Consider the following 23,006-nt stretch of genomic DNA (forward strand, 5'->3'; position numbering starts at 1 on the left):
AAAGGCTCTGTAGGGAACTTAACCTGGGAAAATCCTTCTGAGGACATCTCTATGTTGACAATTCTCTGCACAAATATTTAACTTTGCTCACCACTCTCCAAAGAAATCCAGCTTTTCCCAGATGGTTCCTTTCCTTTGGGAGAAATCTATCCACTTGGGAAAGAGTGTTCTTGTGTGGGTATAGAGCATGAAGTGTGCCCTACTGGACTGAACTGGGGAGGAAGAAAGGACAAGGCATGCACATGTTCTCTGCATCACTGACAAGCTTGTGCCTACAGCAGTGATTTATCCAGTAATGAGCTAAAAAAAGAAAGGGAGTGTATCTTTACTCATTACTTTGAAGCAATTGAAATTAATTTGCTAAGAAATTAAGTATGTCTACGTACTAGAAGCCTAGGAGAGTAGAGAATAACAAGTAATTGTGAAAGGCTTTGAAAAACGTGGGGATTTTCCCAGTGGAAGTGGATCTAAACAACCTAGTAGTGCAAGAAAACTATTCTGAGGAAAAATCTATGGCTACAGTTTTCTTTCCCTATGCCAGCTCTTCTACAGAAACCCTGCTTTTTACTTCTCACTGTGCTATATGGGGCTTAGTGTCTCTGTCCTTAGTATCATTCTAACCAATTATTTTTCTTGTAGGGATATTTTTATTCGGAACCTGTCTTGCTTTCCCCTCAGCAAGTCAGTCTGGGTCAAGATGAGATGGTGCAAGAGGCAACATCCCCTTATACTTTCCTCCAAGAAATACCATGAGGGAAGAAGTTCCTCAGCTCTCTCTGCCTTTCCCACCAACTCTCTGACCTGGTTCTTAAAGTGGTCCATGACCACTAGGTTGGACACAGATGTGGGTCATGCCCAGAGAGTGTGGCATTTCATTAGTGGCATTTGACCCAAGAGTGTGCAAAACTAAAGTAGGTCTCAGTTACCTTGATCCTCTCCCTGAAGACATTTGACCCTTCCAGCCGCATTGTCTCTCTTTTCTGTACTTCTTTTTGCCCACTGATCAATAGTTACGTGTCACTGATTTCTCATTATTAAATGCTGAAGGACACTACAACCCTGTCTTTTTCTCATTATCTTCCATTTGTACCATTTTGCTCTCTTCTATCCCTCTGCCACCTTAATTTTCTTTCTCTTCTCCTCCTGTGTTTCCTCTTTCCAAATGCTGCCTGACTTATCAGTGCAGTGTCTGCAGCCAACAATACTATTTGGATATCGTTTGTTCTTTACAGACACCTCCTCTCTGATCTTCAGACTGGTGTCCTTGTTGCCTTCTTCCCTGTTGTGCTTGGCAGACTACAGCAAAACTCCAGCTGGGAGCCTGATTTAAGTTTAACACCATGCTTATTCGTTATTCTTTCACTGTGGCTGCAACTCTAACATTGTACTCACTATTGCCATTTTTTTTTTGTAGCTACTGTGAGCCTGAGAGATATAAGTGGGGTGTTTCTACTCAGTAATCCTGTTATCTAGTGAAGTTTTATATGCCTAGCATGTTTTTGTTGAACAGCCTTTCTCTCATGTCTTTCCTGGCTGTTCAGGAATGCTTCAGATCTCTTCTGTACTTAATGTCTGCTGCGTGCTTACCCTGGGAATGGGGCTGCCAGAGGGCACAGAGACACTGGAGATGTCCAGGTGCCTGACAAACTGCATTAATTAAAATACAAAGGATGTGTATGGAAATGGCATATAAATCACTCAGACCCTTATCAAAGCCTTCATCCCCATTGCAGTTAATTACAGAATTAAAAAAAATTGATAGGTCCAACAAAGCAAGCTCTTGATTAAACCTAATCACACCTCTGCTCCTTGGTAAATGTGACGTACAGGAATTCTGAAATTTGCCTAATTGTATTTGGATTCACATGTGTCCTGTTTCCCTCCACCCTTAGCTTGCTGCTACATGAGTTCTAAACCCAGAAAACTTATTCATGGGTGAGATATGGCTACTGAATGAGGGCATTCTGAAGCTAAGGAACAGGTAGAAGAACATGTGCCCCCTCAAGTAAACATGCATTTGTATATATAAGTATACACACAAATGTCCGTAAGTCTGCATGTCAATATAGGTCTGTAGTGAAGCACATGAAAATGGATGCCAGCATTAGTTTCAGGCAGGTGAGGTTGGTGGCAATCAGATGGCTATTTTGTTTATGCAAATATTGTTTATTGTAATTATTTTGTTTATGTTTACAGACTGTCTTAGTATCTCTGCCACCTGTTGCTCCCAGACACTGAGAAAAGTGGCCTACATCTTTTTCTGGTACAGAAATGACAAATGAGGTAGAGGTCAGAAAGGTGGATAAGAAGGTGTCACAGGCTCCAAATTACTTGTGGCTGTTGAAACACAGATCCTTGTTTAGAAGGTTAAATGAAAATCTTGCTGGGATTTGTAATGAGAGCTTTGCTTTTTCATTATCTGAAAGAGGATCATGGCCATGAATGGTTGATTTGAAATTATGCCAATATAAAGAATAAATTCACATTGATATTGACATTATTGTTAGCAACACTGACACTGGTGATAATAATAATAAAAGCAATATTATTATAGTAGTAAACTTATGACAAGCACTTTGTGTGTATATTACAGGAATTGATGCAGGAATTGTGCTTGTAAAAGGCCATGTGAGTATTTAAATGTCAACATGACTTTTTAAACTAATATGACCAGAAGGAGATACAGTAGGTAAAGTTGATAATTATAATAAATAGTACAGGAAACTTTAACCAGAGACCTGTTTGCAAAATGTTGACAACAGTAAGCATATTAGGCCTCAACTCCATTTATTTATTGTTACCTTAGGTGTAATGAATGCTGTGTAACAGCAATGATAAACTGCTCTTTAAAATTATCTGCCTGTAGCATGCAGTCAGGCTATGCCCAAAGAAATAAACCTAACTCATGTTTAAAAGCTTGCTTTTGGTAAAATATATATTTTAGATGAAGTCTATGAAATTTCTCATTGTACTTTTATTACCTTTTTGTGAGTATTGGTAAAATCCAGTCACATTTCCCCTGTTTTTTTTAATTAACAAAGGCCAGACAGTGGCATTGTTTTGCCAATTCTTCAGGACTTTTGAGGTTTAAAAATGATAACAAGGACAAAAAAAAATTCCATAGGAATGTGCTCCTAACAAGAATCAGACTTAGTAAAAATAACTGTTGATATTGGTTTGACACGCCTTGCTTGAAGCCACATAAGTTTCTAGCAAGATAAAGAAACAATTTGGTACTTTAGCATGAGACTACCCATTTTCTTGATTTGGATGATAAATTAACCATCAAAATGATAAATTAACCATCTTCTATCTATGCAGTAGCTCTCTGTTAACTCTTCCTTTAATAAAAGTGAATATTGTGTCAAGATAACAAGTACAGACTTCCTGAGATAGAGCAAAGTATATTCTTCAAATGTCTGAATAATTTAAACAAGGTCTATGAGAAGCAAGATGGTCAATTCCTCACATTATCATCTGCTCCATCACAGTGAAAGAAAATTATGGAAAATGGAAAATGGAAGGCTATTATAATGTAAAGGATAAAATATTTTATAAAATATATTTTAAAAATACGGCTATACGAAAAGCAGACAACTTTATTATATAAAAATTACTTATTTTTCTCCAATGTATTTTGTAGATCTCCTTTATACTTAAACTGACATGATATAGTATTAGTTATGTTTATTTTTGGCATAAAAAAGTATACATTTCTTTGAGTAGAGGACCAAAAAATGTATTTCAAAATCCAAGCCCTTTAAACAGTAATATGTACAGTAGATGCCCTATTTCAGATATTTTTCTATATTCGTTTTCACTGAGTCAGGAGTCCAGGGAATTTTTGTCTCTGGAAAATAGAGCAGATGTTGTTTCACCCACACCTAGATATGTCAAGTTTAAAAATAAGCTATTGGAAGGCAAAAACTTTAAAGACTTAAATTCACATTGATACTGGGAAGAGGAAAGAACTATTCCATTGTCTATTGCTTTGGAGCACATGGAAAATCTCCAGAGATGACTGAGATAAATTTCTGCAGGGAAAGTGTCATTTGTCACTGTTTATGACCTTTTTCCCCCTCTTTCTTGAAATCCCTTTTTAATATCCCATTAAAAATCATAAAGGGTTTGTTCCTCATGGTAGCAGACCAGTCTGCACTCAGTGCAGCCCCACAGGACTCAGAAGAGCACCTTGAACTACACGGGGCTTTAGTCATTCATTTGCTATGAGCAGGCAAAATTGATGGTTTTGTTTTACAAAGAAAAATGTTTTTCTTGATGCATGCCATAAATATAGCAGTGCTGGAACAGTGCAGTCCTCTTAGGAACAGAAAATATTTGGCACATCTTAATTGCAAGAATGTGATATTTTTTGTTGAGATACAAATAGGACTTGGGCCTCAGTATCCCATTACAAGCAATAAAACCACAGCTTTAAGCAGATCGATTTCTCTGCATCTTAAAATACAACCTTCTGACAGAAAGGTGGCTGCTTCTACAGACCTGGAAACAAGCCTACCTAATTTTTATAACTGCCTGTATGTGTATAAATGCTTATGTTTTAATACGCTGCCTCAGGCCTTGAGGTTCATGTTCTGCTTATAGGCTTATTTTTCTAATTGCTGAGTCGCAGAAACTTTCTGTGATTCACTTGGAGTAGGTAAATGCTTTTGGAATAAGTTTTCGTTATGAGTAATGCTTTTAGTGCTGCACTTAAGACAGCAGTCACATTGGGAATATAATTGCTTAACTCTTTAATTTTTTTTTCTTTTTTGATAGCATAAATTTTCATAAAGTTTGAGTAACTTCAGGAGAAAATCAGGAAAAAAAACCCCAAAGCAAATCCCAACACCCTTTCTCTGGACCATGTGAAAAGTAAAATTATGAGAGCCTTTAGGGCTGTTTGCAACAGTGGGTTTAAATGTGAATGCCATTAAGCATTCTGTGTTTTTTTTTGTAAATGTCTTTTGCTTAGATATAGGTAAAAAATAAGTTTTGGACTGTAAGTCTTCCCTTTTTGCAAGACCTTGAAGGGTGAGCTGCCCCCCTCAGTTTGCAGGAGATACCATCCTGAAAGGCAGTCCTGACTTGTTTCCAGTAAAGCATTTAAAAGGATGACAAAGAAATTCTTACTTCTACAAGCAAGGTGAGAATATAAAGTGAACCCCTCAGCTTGTTTCCATGTATACCCTTTGCATCCATGCCTTCAGGACTACCTGTAGGTTTAAATTCTTAGAAATTTGAAACAAAACGCTTCTTTGGGATGCTGTAGCTGACAGACTGACAAGTAGCCAACTTGTATGGTGCCTCTGAATCCTTCACACACTGAACACACAGAGCTGCTGAGGAGGGGGAGTTGTTCTGCAGGATTTGTGGAGTTTTTGGTAGAAAATGCACAGTCATTGAATTTAATAAAATTCTTTGGCTGTGGGTTTTGTTTTGTGTAATTTTTTTCCTTTGTTTTGTTTTGTTTGTGTTTTGGGTTTTTGTTTGGTTTTGTTTTTAATAATAAGTGTTCTTTTTACTCTAAAGGAGAATGACCTGCTGGAAACAGCATATGGTCTTCTTTATATCAGACACAAGATGTGGCTTATTACCTCTGAAGATAAGGGGTACAGCTTCAACATTCTTTGGGAACATAAGTGAAAGTATTCTGTGATAGCAGGAGATAGAGTGCTGTAGTTTTTTTTTTATCAAAACCTATCTGCCATTGCTTTTGAAGCACAGGGTTCTTTTCTTGTGGGAACAGAGAACTGCCCCTTTGCATAAAAAACTAAACTTCCATGAGAAATGCATTCTTATACCTTTCTGATATTAGGTTTTCACCTTGGACAGAAATTATATATATATATATGTATATATATGTCTATATCTATCTCTCTATATACACATATATAGGTATATATTTATGCATAGACATATACATATGAGACACAGATTTGAACTGTACATGGGAATATTTTGAATCTAAAGGAAGTGACAATAAAACACATTGTTAAACCAGATTTCATTTCCTGTAGCTGTCTCCTTCTTCCCCTTGACCTTTAATGTCATCAACACAATGTTTGCCATGACTTAATGTATATCTGTGCCTCATTCACTGGTGTTTACAGAAAGATTTTCTTCCGTGGCTTGGCCACACTTGTGGCAGACACCATTGGCTGAGATTTTCTGGCTCCTGCCAGTCCAGGATCTGGCTTTGATTTCTTGTTTCCAAAAAAAAACTGGTCCAGGAGGTACCATTTTCTTTGCAGTGCTCTGAAAGTCTCAGAACAAATTCCTGTATCTCACTCTCTGCCAGAGAGACCCATATTTCCTTCTTTCTGAGACCCAGTAAGCTCACAGTCACTTTTTCCCCTTTTTCCCCTCATTGTGAAGAGGCAACAGTTGTGATCAGGCTGCTCTGCCTGGGTCAGCATCCCCTGCCAGCATGTGAGTGCCCAGCAGAGCCAGGCCCCCTCTTCTGGGGGGAAACTCCAGTCAGGGAACATTTTGTCAGGTTTTAAAAAGTATGCTGGAGGTAGTTCTGACGACTTGAATCTCAATATAAAATGCTTATCAAGGGGCAGATTGCAAGTCGGATTACTTGTTGATTAATTAATTTTCCTTAATTAAATTAATTAATTGCAATAGGAACAGCTGCTAGACTTCGCAAGGGCTGGAGTTATTGTAGTACTGGCATAAATTGGAGTATTAACCCTTTGCTCTGGCACAGGACAAGGAGTATTTAAATGCGTCCTGTGAAAATGAAAATGTACTGCATGCAAGGCACGCAGTTTCCAACAAAGCAATTTTTGGAAATTCCCAGGAGCAGGGTATGAAAAAAGTTGAAACAAAATAAGAATGTAGCATTTAAAATTCCTTGCATTACTAAGGCAGCGTTCTCCCACCTCTGTAAAACAGTCTGCATCTCCCTGCTCACCACTCTTTTCCAGAAACAACCACTGGGCAAAATAAATCACAGGATTAATTATGTTGGAAATGACCATGGAGATCATCAAGTCCAGCCTACGACCTAACACCACCTCATCAACTAAACTATGGCACTGACTGCCATGTCCAGTCTTTTTTAAACACCTCCAGTGATGGTGACTCCACCACCTCCCTGGGCAGCCCCTTCCAGTGCCCAATCACTCTTACTGTGAAGAACTTTTTCCTAATGTCCAGTCCATCTTCCCCTGGTGCAGCTTGAGGCTGTGTCCTCTCACCCTGTTGCTGTTGCCTCGGAGAAGAGGCTGACCTGTACCTGACTACAGCCTCCTTTCAGGGAGTTGTAGAGAGTGATAAAGTCTCACTTGAGCCTCCTTTTATCCCATTCTAAACACCCCCAGCTCCCTCAGTCGTTCCTCACTGGGCTTGTGTTCCAAGCCCCTCAACTGGGGCCTCCTCTGGACATGCTCCAGCATCTCAATGTCCTTCCCAACCTGAGGGCCCAGAACTGGACACAGCACCCAAGGTGTGGCCTCACCAGTACCCAGTACAGGGGGAGAATCACCTCCCTGCTCCTGCTGGCCACACTGCTCCTGATCCAGGCCAGGAGGCCCTTGGCCTTCTTGGCCACCAGGGCACTCTGCTGGCTCATGTTCAGCCGGCTGTTGACCAGCACCCCAGGTTCCTTCTGCTGTCCAGCCACTCCCCAGCCTGTAGTGCTGCATGGGGTTGTTGCAGCCAAAGTCTAGGACTCAGCACCTGGACTTGTTAAACCTTATATTGTTGGATTCAGCCCATCAATCCAGCCTGTCCAGGTCTCTCTGCAGAGCCCTCCTACCCTCCAGCAGATTGGCACTTGCTTCCAGCTTGGTGTCATCTGCAAATTTACTGATGGTGGACTCAATTCCCTCAACCAGATCATCAGTAGAGGTATTAAAGAGGACTGGGCCCAACACTGATCCCTGGGGGACACCCCTAGTGACTGGCTGCCAACTGAATGCAGCACCATTCATCACCTGGATGCTCTCTCCAACACGCCTCCATGTGGCCGTTGGATTCCTTATTCCAGCAGTCATCCAGGATGAGATAAAACACAGATTCCAGGCCCTTGCCTCTTTTCTCCTGGTGTCACAATACTTGTCAGTGCCTACCTTGCTCCTCATCCTTCTCTCACCCTGTCAGTACCTGTCCCTCTAACTGCAAAGTGCTCAGGAAGCCTCCTCAGGTGCCTACATGTGAACTCATACACCTTACCCTGGTGCAGGAGCAAAGGAGGGATCATCTGTGTTCAGTTTGGCCTCTCTTCTGCAAGGACTCCACAGCAAATAGGGGCCTCCCCATATGATTGGTTTCCCAAATCTCTCTTGTGTGGGTTCTCTGTTTCCAGCAAAACAGTCTCCATCAGAAAGGTTTGGTGTTCATCACCTCAGTATATGGTCTGTGATTTAGCAAAGACAGATTATGGATGGTTTTTCATCTCTCACAGGTCATTGATCTGTGCTTCTCCTGCATGGGCCCTTGTTTTTGTTTCACCACAGATCTGTGACTTTGCCTGCTGCCCAGCCAGGGGAGCCTGGCATATCCCTTATGTCTGAGACAGTTCTTGTGTTAAGCTTTTCTCACATTTCAAATATTTATACAGCATCTCTCAGGTGAATTTGTTCATGCAGTCTTGGATAACATCTCCACCTCCTCTACAAGGGCTGTTTATGCAAAATTCCTCCTTGGGGAAAATCCCCCTATGCTGAGGAAATTCTGATCTCCCTCTGCAGGTTTTACTTCAGTTATAATATGGATTTGATCCATCTCCTGTGCAATGGCTGTCATGATCAGGGATGCCCTTGTGAATGCTTTTCATGCTCAACTGTTTTATCTGATTTCTCCTTGGAGAGCATCTTTGCTGCTCCTGAAAGCTGTATTCACTCTAACAGTCTTCCCAATACCATGCCCTGGGGAATTTTAATTTTCAATTGTCTCAGTAATCTGTGTATGTGTTTTAATCGCATGAAAATTTTCTCTTGTACATCCCAGTTCTGTTTGCTCAGTGTATGCACACAGTGAAGAACACAGATTTCCATCAAGTTCCCATCAAAGGAACTGCAAAAAACATATGCATCCTGAAAATTTTCCTCCAGTCCCTGCACACCTACTCATCCAAATCCATGTTGGCTTCACTGATGCTCAAAATACTCCAGAAAAATCAGCAAATGAGATAAGAAGAAACAGGATGTACTTCCAGTTTCCAGATGAAGTCTCAGGGAGAAAAAAATGGCATGGTTACTGCTAGAAGTATTTATGATCATTAAAAAAAACAGTAGGAGGCTGAAGAAATTTGACTGAGTTTCTGCTGCAAGAGGAAAAACAGCCACAAGCAACCCAGAAGTCCTTTCTTACCTCATCAGGGTATCACTTTCATGGTCCACAAATTCTGTATTCAGATTCTGGGGATCTAATGTTCCTAGTCAAATGTCACAACTAATTTATTCCCACAATTTCACTTTTAATCCAGTGTATCAGCAGCCAAACAGTGCAGCTTGAGCTTGGTTTGCATTGAGGGACTGTTAAAGGGATAAAGGCTGGTTTTGGTAATTTGCTGAGATCACTGGCATGGGGGCAGAGCTGATGAGGTACAGATTTCTCTGGGTTTCCAGAAGGAGAACAGGAGGTCTGAAAATACAGAAGCAGGGCTGGGTCCATTACCAGCAGTTATTCTAGTGCTGTTTATGCAGCCTGATCAGCTGTAAAAATCTGAGCAGTGGCTTTTTGAGACTATTAACCTTTGGTATCTAAAATGAGAACTTGAGCTAAGTGTTTAAATGCCTTTGATGACCAATGGAGGAAACAGGCATAACCGGGTCAAGATTAAAAGTGTGCACTGCAAATGTCCAAGGACTTTAGGATAAATCCCTTTTGCTGCTATTTTCACCCTCAGAGAGTCCATCCTTGGTTAGAGAGTCCATCCGTGGTTAGCAAGTAAAAAGCCCACCCTGGCTGTGAAATAGCCCATGTGTATTTATAACTGCATCTGTTTTATAAAGACGTCAGAGAATGAATGCTCTGTTCCCCGGACTGTTGGTGTAGCTGATGTGCATGACTGGTCATATGACCAACCCTGAGTGATCACTCAAGCATTTAAAAGAACAGTTTATGGAAAATGAGATGCTCTGATGAAGAATACCCTGAGGACAGAGAGTTGACATAAACTGAACAAGCAGCCCCGCTCAGTCTCACCAAGCTGTGCCAATCCTATTTAACCCCAGAGGGTTGTTAAACTTGGGATCAGGAGAGCTGTGGCTGGGGGTTGTTAACCAAGGTTGATGCAAGGTGAAGGGTGGTGTCAAAACCAGGAATCCAGAACACAGGAACAAGATTGTGTTAGAGAGACAGAGACAGATCCACTTCAGCCCTTCTTTCACTGTTTTGCCAAATGTAAACATTGGGCTGAAATTTTTCTTAGTTCCTCAGCTCTTCACTCTCTGCTATTTCTCACCCCCACTTTGCTTCCCTATCCTTCTCTTTCACTGGCTTCTTTCTGTGGTACATAAAGATCACAGAGGGGCTGAGCAGATGGAAATCATCTCAGCTTTTCTGGTCTGTTCAGTCCTTCTGTGGTTTATAAACGGGCCTTCAATAAGTGCTCTTGAGGAACCTGATACAGACCACTCATCAAAGCCAGGTTTTTGTGTAATTCAGACAGACCCTCACCTACAACCCCTGCCCCTACCCAAGTCCTGCACTTGGCTGGGTGTCTCCCTTTGAGCTGCCTGTCTCACTGCCCTTCAGTCCCTGCTGCTGGACTCAGGCCTGGGCAGGAGTCACAGGAGTCATTTCTAAGGCACCTTCATTTGAGGTTGTCCCACTTACTGCAGACACCTCTGGTACAGCTGCCAAAATTCAGCAGACAAGGAGAAAATAACACCGACTGCCTTAAATGTCATGGGAGACAAATCCATAGGGCAATTTTCAATAAATCTTAATTCTGACTTTTGTATTACCCTCACTGAACCTCATGGAAAGTGCAGGCATTCTATTCAATTTAAAACCAGGCCATTGGATTTTAGTCTATAGACACAAAGGTGAGAACACATGCCTTTACATTCTTAATAAATCTAAACCCTTTCGCATTCAAGGAAAGTGTTCTTGTTGACTTTATTTTAATGCAGTTGCAAAAATTATGCAGATATTAGAACCATAATATAGGAATATAAATACTTTTCCCAGAATTTTTTTTTCAAATTTGTTTTGACAGAAAAATTAGTGTTTTATTGGTATTTAATAAGTCTAAATTAAGCTCTTTACATAAAGTGAAGTTTCATGGAGCTCAAGTGAAGCTCTTTCCATTTTAGGAGACTTAGCCTACTGGCTGTCAGCTTCAGGCAAGCTCCTATTCCTCTTGTGTCTATTACCACCTTCTCTATATTTTCTCTTTAAGCAATTTGTCCTTTTTGTAGTCCTCCCGGTCCTTCTAGCTTGTAATATAAAAGATTTGTTTTTCTATTTCCTACATTGATCATTGAAAGCACCTATATATTTAGCTCAAGTATGTGTTTTGGATCCCAAAAGTTAATAAACCTGTTGACAATTTCCATGTTTCACCTTTTCCTGGGTAGCTTTACTTTGGCTATCCTCTCCCCCATCCAAAGGTTCATATGACACTTAGTCTGCTGGAGCTGAACCAGCGTGGTACCTTCAGCACCAACACTGGGACAAATCCCTGTCTGCACAGCTTCAAGTGCTTTCTCCTTTTCCCTTTTCTTCTTTGTGTTGTTTCACAGCTCTTTTCTGCTCCTGACTTGGAAACTGATTACCTCTTAATGGCAAAAAGGAGAAAGAGAATGAATTAGCTCACTTGGTTGAAGTTTGATTCCTCTTAATTGCAGAGGGAAAAGCAGTGTTTGTTTTGTTTGAAAAGGTAGTTCCAGTTAAAAACTGTCCCTTGACAGCTGAAGGGGAGTTCGGCTGACAGCAGCCTTCTGTATCAGTGCTTGTTGTCCAACCCGCTGTGGGCAAAGGAGAAAAGTGAGCAATTCTCCTAATCATGAAGGAAATAGTTAAAGCAGATGATGAAGGCTCCCAAATTGAACTCTTGTTCAAGTCTGGAGTTATGTGAGATCACATCACCTCAGCAGTCTTTAACTGTCTTACAGAGAGGTTGCATTCCAGAGGAAATTTTAAAAATAGTAACTTCAACAGCATCTCAGCAGGTAAAAATTCCTTCTTACTGGTTACCCTGTTGCTCAGTGTTTGAATTTCTCTTGGGCTAGACAAGCTGTTTCATTTTGCCTGAGGTAAATCTCTCTGGTGCCTGCTAGTGCTGTCCTGTAATGCCACCTAGAAGATGTTGATGATTTTCCTCTCAGCACATTGAGTTTATTTCTTTCACCTCTGTCTGAACTTTGTCCAGACTGAATCAGAGTGCTGTCTGCTTTGTTTTTACCATCTATGGCTCCTACCAAAATGATATTTTGAGGCAAAGTTCACTCAAAATGTGACACTCAGAAGTTTTTATGGAAATTGTCAAAACCACTATGGAGCTCTTCCCTAGAGGACTCAGCCTAAATGCTCATGTTAGATTGGAGCCTTTTAGACAAGTGCTCCTCATGCATAGTGCTGCTTGCTGAAAGGACATCAGGGTCTCCAGAGGAAAGGAAAAAACTGAACCACATTCTGTCTGGGTGGAGTATGAAGGAGCCCCGCTGATTTTCTATGCTTTAAATAGGGTTTAGCTGGCAGAAATGGTAGAATAAAAGATTCCTCAGAATGGTGGAATAAAATCAAGGTGAACTCTAATCCTCTGGCTGAAGGGGCAATAGGAAATAACCTGGTACTGACGACAGAGAAAAAGAAATATAGATGGACGTGGATTATCCTTTTGCTTTAAAATTTGAAGCTGGGTGTTTTGCATTTGCCTTTTCTATTACTTGGAATTCCCTATAATTAACCTGCTCCAAAAATGAAAAAAAAAAAAAAAAATCAAACCAAACCAACCAACCAACCAACCAACCAAACAAAAAAAAAAAACAACCCCCCAAAAAACCAGTTTATTTTTGCTAGGCAAGAAGAGCGTCTACAGGGAGCTACTGAAGTAGCACCTGTATTCCTGGCAAAGTTTGAAGCCAGCAAGAAGTATATTTTCCAGCTCAGCCAACAGGTTGTGGAAGAAGCATGGGAAATGGAGCTGAAGAGAGGTTCAGTAGGGATACAATACATTTTAAAAGCACTTGATAGGTCTCTAAATGCTACTAGCAGCTTGCTGCATGGTCTGTGGCTTAGGTGGCTTCCTCTTGCTTTCTGCCTGCCACCACTCTGTGAGAGGGCATCTTGTCTCTGCTCAGGGAGCACCTGAATAGCCTCTTGCCTCCAGCTGCTTTTTTTGAGTGTTGAGACTGGAAAAGTAGAAAACTTTTGTGCCTTTTGGACAGGAGAGCTTATTTCTTGCCAGCACTGCATGAAATGCATTACTTGACTGGCCCATTACAGTGATCCTCTCTAGAGGAGCAGGGGAAGTTGTTTAACCTAAAGCTGACCAGAGGGAGAAAGGTTTCTCAGGTTCTGAGGGTCTGTATTGCTGCTGGCTCTGTCTGTGCACAGCTGTAACCAGCTGTTTTTTAGAAGGGCTACTGTAGTTTAGAGGGGTGAGACGGGAAGTCACATTACAGTGTGGACCCAGATATGGAAAGACAAATTCTGAGGTCTGTTTTACTTTACTCAGTTCCTGTGTCCCTCTTGAATATGATACTGCCCATCTTGGATGAGCCAAAGACATTTGTGTTTGTTTCTCTCTTAAACACCCACAGAAAACTCAGAGTAATGTCACGGTGGTCACAAGGGTCTTCAGGATGAAGAGAGAGATGAGAATGTTGACCTCATGTTCAGAAGGCTTGATTCATTATTTTATGATATATATTACATTATAACTATACTACAAGAAATGGAAGAAAAGTTCTCAGAAGGCTAGCTAAGCTAAGAATAGAAAAGGAATGAATAACAAAGGTCTGTGTCTCAGCAGAGTGACCAATCACGGATCCACCTGGTGCATTCCACAGCAGCAGATAACCATTGTTTACATTTTGTTGCTGAGGCCACAGCTTCTCAGAAGGGAGAAAAACCCCAAAAAAGGATTTTTATGAAAAGATGTTGGTGACAGCGCAAGCCTCAGAGTTGGCACACTGTGAGCACTGAAGGCCTTATTTTAATCCTCCTATTTTTCAGGCAGGACTTTGGAAGAGTTTGTGTATTTTTCCAGACTGGCATATGTCCGGTGTGCTGCAGACACACCTTGAGCTGGATGAGTGTGTTCTGTGAGGACAGCAAAGCTAAAACTCACAGTCACCATCAGACAGCCTGAATGTAAGTGTGAGCTGCTGGGCTTGAATCCCCCTGTCCTGAAAGCACAGGCTCAGCTGCATGCACAGACCATCTACAGCAGAGAACAGCCACATCCCCAAAGCCTTGGATTTGTTGCATATGCAAAGGGCTTATTCATAATTTCTTAGCACATGTTTGCAGCACCTAGCTGTGAAGGAATACTGGCAGCACAAAGATCATGGTAGGGCCACACACGGTGCCAGAGGAGCTGTCAGAGCTGAGCAGCCTTCCTCAGGCATGAGCCCTTCTCAGATCCTAGGGGATATTAGCCAGAACACAGGGACTCCTGGATTAAGATGCATATTCCAGCACAAATAACCTTCATATTTGTCGAAAACAAATATTTAGTTGAAGGAGTGTGAAAATAACTAATTAGAAGTGTGGCTGTCTATTTTAGCTCATGGCCATCAACAGTATAATGAGGACTGATCTTGCTCAAGTACCTAAATTCCTCTGAGTTTTTGTTTCCTTATAAAAAGCCTTTCTATATATTTATTTTTGGTGCCTTTGTTATCAAATTTTGTTTGCTAGCTCTAGGTAAAAAAACTCTCTTTAAAGATTATCTGTTTACAAAATCACATACTGATATTTCTGTATTCTTATCAGAAGAAGGGTACTGTGTATTTACTGTACTTTATCAGCAGAATCATAAACCAGCAGCTTTTATTAAAGCTGAATAAATTCACTGGCAGTGCTGCAGCTGGAAATCAGACTTTAACGTATTCAGCTGTTGGTTTTATTGCTGAGACCTCAGCTGAATGGAAATCTTTATGAAAATTTCCATATGGAGAATTCTAGACTCAAGTTCACTGACATTTGGTGACAGAATCCTCTAATGCCTCTAACTTTACAGAGACAGTCAGCAAACATTGCCTATCATCTCATGGAAATTGAGTGTGTACCTAATTTCATTGTTAATTACTGACACTAAATTAGGTGGGATATATGGAGGAGAGCCAAAATTCATTTATGTTAATTTTATCATCAGCTTTTTGTTCTTTTCTCCTGTTATTTAGAGATATCCTATCACACAGTACACCTTTTCCCATGAAGAAGAGGTAGGGAAAGAATTACTAAAGTATCATTTCTCTTTAGACCGGTCTTCTTTACCTTCAGGGATGCCACTGGTACCTGATTTTCTGCCCTGGTTAAGGTCTCTCTAATCTTCCTTAAAGGTTTCTGTAACAGCAGCTGTCCATTTATCCACTGATCTCTTGGAAGCAGTCCTTTTAGGAATCTCCTTATTCATTCAGGCCATTCAAATAATTGCCTATACTAATAAATGGATTATCTAGATTGTATTACATTGCATGCTTGTGTCTCACATCCTTAGAAACAAATCTGCTCTGACAGGAGAGAAGTCAGGAGGTTATTTTTAACACATCTGAGCAATTGACTCCCCATGGTACTTAGAGGTTATATTTATTTATTTATCTTTCAAGCAGCCAGGCTGCATATAAATGTTGAGAACTGTGAGTGCTTCTCCATTTATGTGTAGATACATATTCAGGTGATATGTCAGCTTCATCTCAAGATGATACTCAAATGTATATTCCTTTCTTCTTTTTCTCTGAAGGATATTTTGTAACAGAAAGGCCATTTCTCTGTACAAGGGGAATTACCTGCACAATAGTTTGTGAAAGAAGTCTCTAATCTTCCACAGCCAAGGTACAAATATCAGTATTGGGTAACAGTGCTTATAATTTTGTATTAGCATGATATATTTCATTCTATTGTAATGATTGTTATTATTTTAATAAATGGAAGTATTTCTAAAACCAAGTTGATTATTTTATATTTTTCAGACTAATTCTTCCTTACATAATAATGACACTGAGTATATCTCACCTTGTATTCTGTAAAGGGTGTGGAAGTTTAGATCCTTGGGATTTTCTAAAATTAACAGAATGATGTTGCTTACTCTCTCCACAGACCCATACCACAGGTTTTTGGGTAGAAAAGAGAAGCCCAGAATTAAGCCCTAAGTCTAAATCCAGGGCAGCTGCTTTTACCTGGAAACTTCTGTATGTTTGCAAATATCATATACTGGCATGAAAGGTAGAACAAAGCATGCAAAGAGATATTTATAACAAAGGATTTGCAAACCTTATAGGAAATAATAGAAATAACTGTATGTAGGAAATGTGTAAACACATGTAAGCAGCTTCTCTCCACCGATACTAGCTGTTGAAAGAATGTAAATGAAATTTATATCTTTAAGTCAGAGTTTTGGCTCACTTATATTGGATAAATAAGCATTTCATTTGGATGGAAATACCATAACTTAGGGTGTGCACATTCCTCTCCTCAGACCTGGTAAAATTATAATTTAGGTTTGACAGTTCCAGATTTGACTTACTTGACAATCAAACAAAAAGTATAATTTACTAGCTTCACACAGAAAGAGAAGAATATGCAGAACCATTTAATTATTTTAATCAGATAACATCAAGATATTATTATGCAAAATATGTTTTCTAACTGTAACTTAATTGAATGGTAGTTTGCATATTTTACATAACTAAGCAAAGTGAATCACACAAAGCAAATATGATTTTAATCATATCTGAAACAATATGCTCTAGCTCAGAAAGTAATGGAAAATTGAAATGATTCAAATTAATTTACGTGTATTTTTGAGATAATATTGTTTTTTAATTGACATATTCCTTTGTCCATTGGTTTTAGTCTAGTTAAATTTTTTTAATGTAAATTTTGACAAGAGCTCCTTGAAAAAAAATCCCCACTCTGTTCTTAACTGGTGGAAAGAATTGCTGCAAAAGTCACATGAGAAGCATTCAGTTTTGTAATCTTTTGTCATTGAAGGTATGTAAAGGGTAATTGAAGTCATCCAGCAGATGAAAAGGCAATAATTATTTTGATTTTAAGGATATGTTTTAATATTTGCAGATATCCAGCTGAAAAACTGCCACCTCCTAGTACCATGGAAGCCCTGGGCTCAGTTTCTGACTTCAGAACCTTTGGAAATTTGTGGAGGTCTCTGGACTTCCAGGCTCCCCTGTCTTTGGTGTAAGATTCCTAGTCTGCCTGTATCTCCACAGGAATAGCTTCCTGTATCTGTCTCATTTGAGAGAGAGAGAGAGAAAAAAATAGATTATTAAAATTCTGATTTGATTTCTCCACAAGATAGCTGTTCAGCAGGAAGTTTTGGTTTCATAGCTGCTCAGCAGGAAGTTTCAAAACATCTAAGTTATGTTCTTGTAAAGATCTTGAGAAGGGAGCTGCAAAAGTTGGCTGTCACTGGGATCTAAACTGTAGCGCTGCCAGACCTAAAGTTTTCCTTCGTTTCAGTTGCTTGGTTCAGGCTGTTCGCAGTTGTAGGACAGCTGTCAGTGGGCGGGTGAGGTGGTGAGTGAGCTGTGTGGTTCAGTAATGCTGTGTTGGAACCCAGGACATTCCTCTGCCTGTCCTGGAGGACTCGAGACCCTGCCAGGGGGCTCAGAGACCTTGGCATGGAGTCAAAGACACCTGTGCCTTTGATTTTAGTCCATGGAAACAATTACCAACTTTGTGTGAAGAGTTACAAGCCACAGGAGTTTGAATAGAATGAGAGTGAATTTATCACGGAGGGGAAAATGTAGAATTTTGAGATTTTTAGAATGGGGGATCAAGAGGCAAGATGGAGGAATCTGGGCGTGTCTTTTCTCCTTCTTCTTGCCCTCCATCTTCTGCCGTGATGGAATTTTTTTTTTTGATTGGTTTAGAGTAGAGACTTTTGGATTGGTTTAGAGTAGAGACGGACTGTCTAACACAGGTGATAGGTATTGGAAAATAATTGTAAATAGAGTACCTGTAGTTTTTAGTATAAAAAGATAACACTGCCCTGAGGGCAGGCAGTGTGCTACCACCTGGACCTGCCAGACAGACCTCGGCAGGTCAGAGAAAGAATGTTATAGATAAGAAATAACAAATTGTCACAGACATCTTTCGTGAAAAATCCTTTCTTGGGATTTTTCTCCCTTCTGAGAAGCTGTGGCCTCAGTAACAAAATGTAAACAATGGTTATCTGCTACTGTGGAATGTAACAGGTGGATCCGTGATTGGTTTCGGGTGGATGTTTGGATTTACTGACCACTCACGGCAGAGCTGGGTCTCACTTTCTGCCAGAACACAGATCTTTGTTATTCTTTCTTTTCTATTCTTAGCTTAGCTAGCTTCTGAGAACTTTTCTTCCATTTCTTGTAGTATATTCATAATGTAATATATATGTATCATAAAATAATAAATCAAGCGTTCTGAACATGGAATCAACATTCTCGCCTCTCTCTCATCCTGAAGACCCTTGTGACCACGGTCACAATAAATAACCTTGGGAACCAGAGCCAGGGAATCCTGGCTTCTTCATCAGTCTTGGGGCTGGGAAAAAAGAGACTTTCTAACGCCTTGAGGTCATCTCAGCACCAGAGACCTCCTCAGTGCTGCAAGTTCCAGGAGAGACCTCCCCGGGTGGGCAGGCTGGAGCTCTGCTGACTGCTGTGTCTGACAGCAGGCAGCTTCTTCAAAGCCAGGAAATGCAGAACATCTTTTGTTTCACTCAGAGTGCTCAACATCTCATTATCTCAAGATAATAGAATCCCAACAGCAGCAAATTTGGCTGAGGCAGCCAGAAGTCTGTAGTAACTTCTCCTGAGAACTCCTGGAGGCTGAGTAAGCTCTGACAGATGAACAAACATGATGTCTGTTTTCCATCAATGTAAAATCAGTCCACAGTTTTAATTTTGTTTTTGGCAATAAGCAGTAAACAGAAAATTACCATGACTTAAGGAAGATCTCTAATACTGCCATATCATATTCTTCTAACATTATCATAAAGAAACTGAGGAAATCTGAATTGGCTGAAACTACTGCAAAGTGAAAGCAGAACTGCAGAGCATGCCACATCAAGAGAAAGCTCCATCATTGTCATTCACTGTCACTCCAAGGGACTGTGCAGAGAAAAGTATTCAATGGAATGAGGCTGCTCAGTATTTTCATGAAAGACTGCAATGAAAAAATAGGAGTGTACCTTGCAGATACAGAAATCACACCGAAGAATATAATTAGAAATCCAAACTACCTTGATAAACTAGGGTAAAGTGTCACAAAATGTATAAGAAATACAATGAAGATATTTGTGCTTTTATTCTAATTGATTCTTCTGAAATAAAAGTGCAGCCAGGACATTCCCACCCTGTGTATACATACTAGAAATGGAGTTTTTGCTGTTTTCTCAAAATGAAATTGTTTGTTCCAGGGGGTTTATGCTTTAGACGAGTTATACATATCTGCACATTGCAGATCTTGTTGCTTCAAAGACAGAAATTTGAATACTGTAAAAAATATTCTATTATGTTTTTAAGCTTTATTATCAGTATCTCTTTCATGCTGGTGAAAACAGATTACTTTTGGGTGCAGTATAATCAATTTATTTATATTTTCTTTGAGAGCTGAGCTTGGAAACACTGGAAAATGCAATGAAATAGTTTCTAAATTCGTAACAAAAAAGAAAGTCTATACATTTGGTTGAATTGTTGTTTGATTTTGAACCCTTATTTAGCATCTCTGCCAAGACTTGTATTCTGAGAGTCAATGATAATTCCCAAAGGAAAGTTGATTTCTCAAGGTTGTCACAAACATTTGTATTTATGAAGGGAAAAGTGCAGAGACCAAAGTTTTCCATGGACCAAGAATAGAATCCATACCTTTAAAACTTTTGTGTGATGATATTGTCATCCTGTTCCACGTAAAAGGAGGATTAAGGATATTTGTTTTGGAAAATTGCCTCTGAGGATTTTATTTTTGTGAAAGCAAAGGCATTTTTGGGGTTGAATCAGCATCCTATGCTGGTTGAACTGTAGAAGTAATGTTACATGAGTCATTCAAGATGATTTGCTGGGGTTTTAAAGAGGAACTCTTGGTTGTTATGGTAAAGAAACTGTACTTGTGTCCATCACATTTTCAACGCAGTTGATTACTTTATGTAGCTATTAATGCTAATTGCATTCCAGGAGCTAATGTGACAGGCTGTTTGTTATCCTTGAAGGTATGAAGTGGAAAATTCAATATATCAGCTGATAGCATTTTTCTGAAGTATTTGAAAATTCCCAACTTGTCTTCATAATTCTGAAGCTGGTTTAGATAACATTTTATTTCTTAGTGTTTTGGCCTAACCTTTGGTGGCTAAAGCCTGTTTAAGTGTTATGTGATGAACAGTGGATAGAAAATTTTCACAGAAAACTTGCATTATTCAACTTTTTGTAATGTTTCATTGTCAGTAAATTTTGTTTAGTTTTGCTCTATATTTTATAAAACTGGCAGCTCTGAAGCTCTTTGGGTAAAGATCCAGAATTTGTGGCCCTTTTCCCAAAACTGAAAATAAAGTTCCATAAAAGAATCAGGCAGGTTCTATGATTTTCCTAAGTCCAGAAAGGCTTTTATGTAGAAAAGTTCTTAATGTGTGAAGGCTTAAAATGACTGATCTGTTTGCCACAAACCTTGTACATTCAGTGGAATGAAATAGCAGTTCCAATTTCTCCCTCCTCTTCAAGGTTAACTTGCTAAGTGCATATATGCATGTATGGTTTAAAGTTACTCACAGCATGTCTCAGCAGGATTTACTTGGAGATTGGCTTTTCTTGGCACATGGGAATTTTGATTGGCCTGAGCTCCAGAGGCTGAGTGCTCTGCACCTCTGGGTGTAGGGCAAATGTGCCAGACACAGGAGAGAGAGGGACAGCAACATCATGTTCGTCATGCCAGTGTGAATAATGTCTGTGACTCCACAAAGTAATGCTAGGGAATAATCAGTATGTGAAAAAGCCAAGGTAGTCAATGGAAAGGGAATGGAATCCAAGAGAACTGACTTTACCAGTTCTCTAAAGAGGAGAGGTATTCAGATTCTTAATAAGGAGATTAAAAGCCTTGTGGGAAATAAACATTCTGAAGCCTGGATGTATTTCTCCTTATCAACCAATGTGATTATTGATAGTGAAGTTTCAAAGCCGGCTGATGACAGAGGTACATGACTCTGCACCCCAGATCATCTGAAACACGATGATGATGAAAAAATAGAAAATGTGATTGAAGAATTAATATCCACAAAGCTGATCCTTGCATCTGCTTAAAATTGTTTATTTTTCATATTTATTCAATAGAATATGTGTATATTTACATATATTTATATAAAACCTCCTCATTGTAAAATACTTCTTTATTCAAATAGCTTGTAATTAATAACACATTTTTGACCTCATAGGTTTAAACAACCATAATAGTGAAGTTCAGCTAGAAAATAAAAATACATGCAATTTATTTGATCTAAAATAACCTAAGTGGCCTAAGACCACAGTGTTTGCTGCAACATGTGCCATTATCATTGTCATGTTAATCCATTAAAATGTGAACGAGTGGGTTCACTTCTGCAACTGTACAAAAATTTCTTTTGCCTGAAAAACCAATTGTTTTAGAACCGGTTATTTGCTTTGGTGCACAAATAAAGTATTTTATCTTCCCCCCAAAATCTAATAGCAGCACATTTCATTGTCTGGGAAGGATAATCCTGTGCTCTTTGCAACCTTCTGTGCTATCCAGCAGGTGTGGTGGGAAATGCCAGTGTCAGGAAGGAACCTTTACTTGTGTTATACACCCTTTAATGCATTATATTGTCTAAAAAGTACCCTTCAGACACCAAGTCTGAGCAGACTGAGAAAGAACAAGGTGAGGCAGTACTTGGGCTTACAATGCAGACTTCAAGTTCTCCTGAAATGCTTTGGGTTAAGGAATGCATGGAAAACTCTTCACATTGACTCCCTGAAATCAAGCAGAATCTGGCAGCCTTTAAAATATCTGTACCAAAATCAAAGCTGGCATGTTGGTGCTCTCAATCATGAATGGTGAACTGTGAAAATGCTAGGTAGGAGGATCACACTGTACCTTACCAATTAAAAAGTAAAGGCTCCAGAGGCCAAGGATTTGCAGTGTAAAGCTAAGGGATTTGCCTTGGTTTGGTGTACTGCAAAGGGAGTTGATGTGCAGTGCCTCTTATTGTTTAGATGGGAAACTTCCAACAAGCATGCTATGAGAAATGTTGGAGAAGGGATTGGGCATCCAGCTGCTTCTGCTTTTTTAGGTATTAATTTGTCATGCATAATTTCGTATTATTTAATGTCATGACATATTCTATTAAGTTATTTTAGGACATAGGTTGTGACTGCAGCTGGCACCATATGTCACATTTTATCACATCAAGTGGCACCATAAGGTAAATGCTTGGTTTGAGCTTCTGATTTTTTTCACAAATTGAACAGTTAGGACCATCCAGGTGCATGAAGTGTGCAGGGTAAAAAATGAACAAACCCTCCTGTGCCTTTTAAAAGGGTAGAAAACTCAAGAGCCTTTGAGGGTTCTATGCCCCCAGGGCTATATCCCAGTGTTGGCACCAAATCCATGTGGAACCCTTGGCTTTGTCCTGATATGAGTGTAAATCTGCCTCTCTCCCAGGCTCAAGTCTGTTTTCCTTTTCATAGGAACCCTCTTGCTTTGGAGAAGGAAAGACAGATGTGTTTTGAGCTTTGGAGGATGCAGACTCAGTATGGTCCCTCCTTTGCCCCACTGCTGGGCATTACAATACACTTGGATGGGCTCAGTGGTTTGTGGCACCCATGGCTGGACACTTGAGCTTGCTCACAAACCTGGGGCCTGAGGAGACA

Source organism: Melospiza georgiana, chromosome 2 (genome assembly GCF_028018845.1).
Source record: "Melospiza georgiana isolate bMelGeo1 chromosome 2, bMelGeo1.pri, whole genome shotgun sequence".
In the NCBI taxonomy this organism is placed as follows: Eukaryota; Metazoa; Chordata; class Aves; order Passeriformes; family Passerellidae; genus Melospiza; species Melospiza georgiana.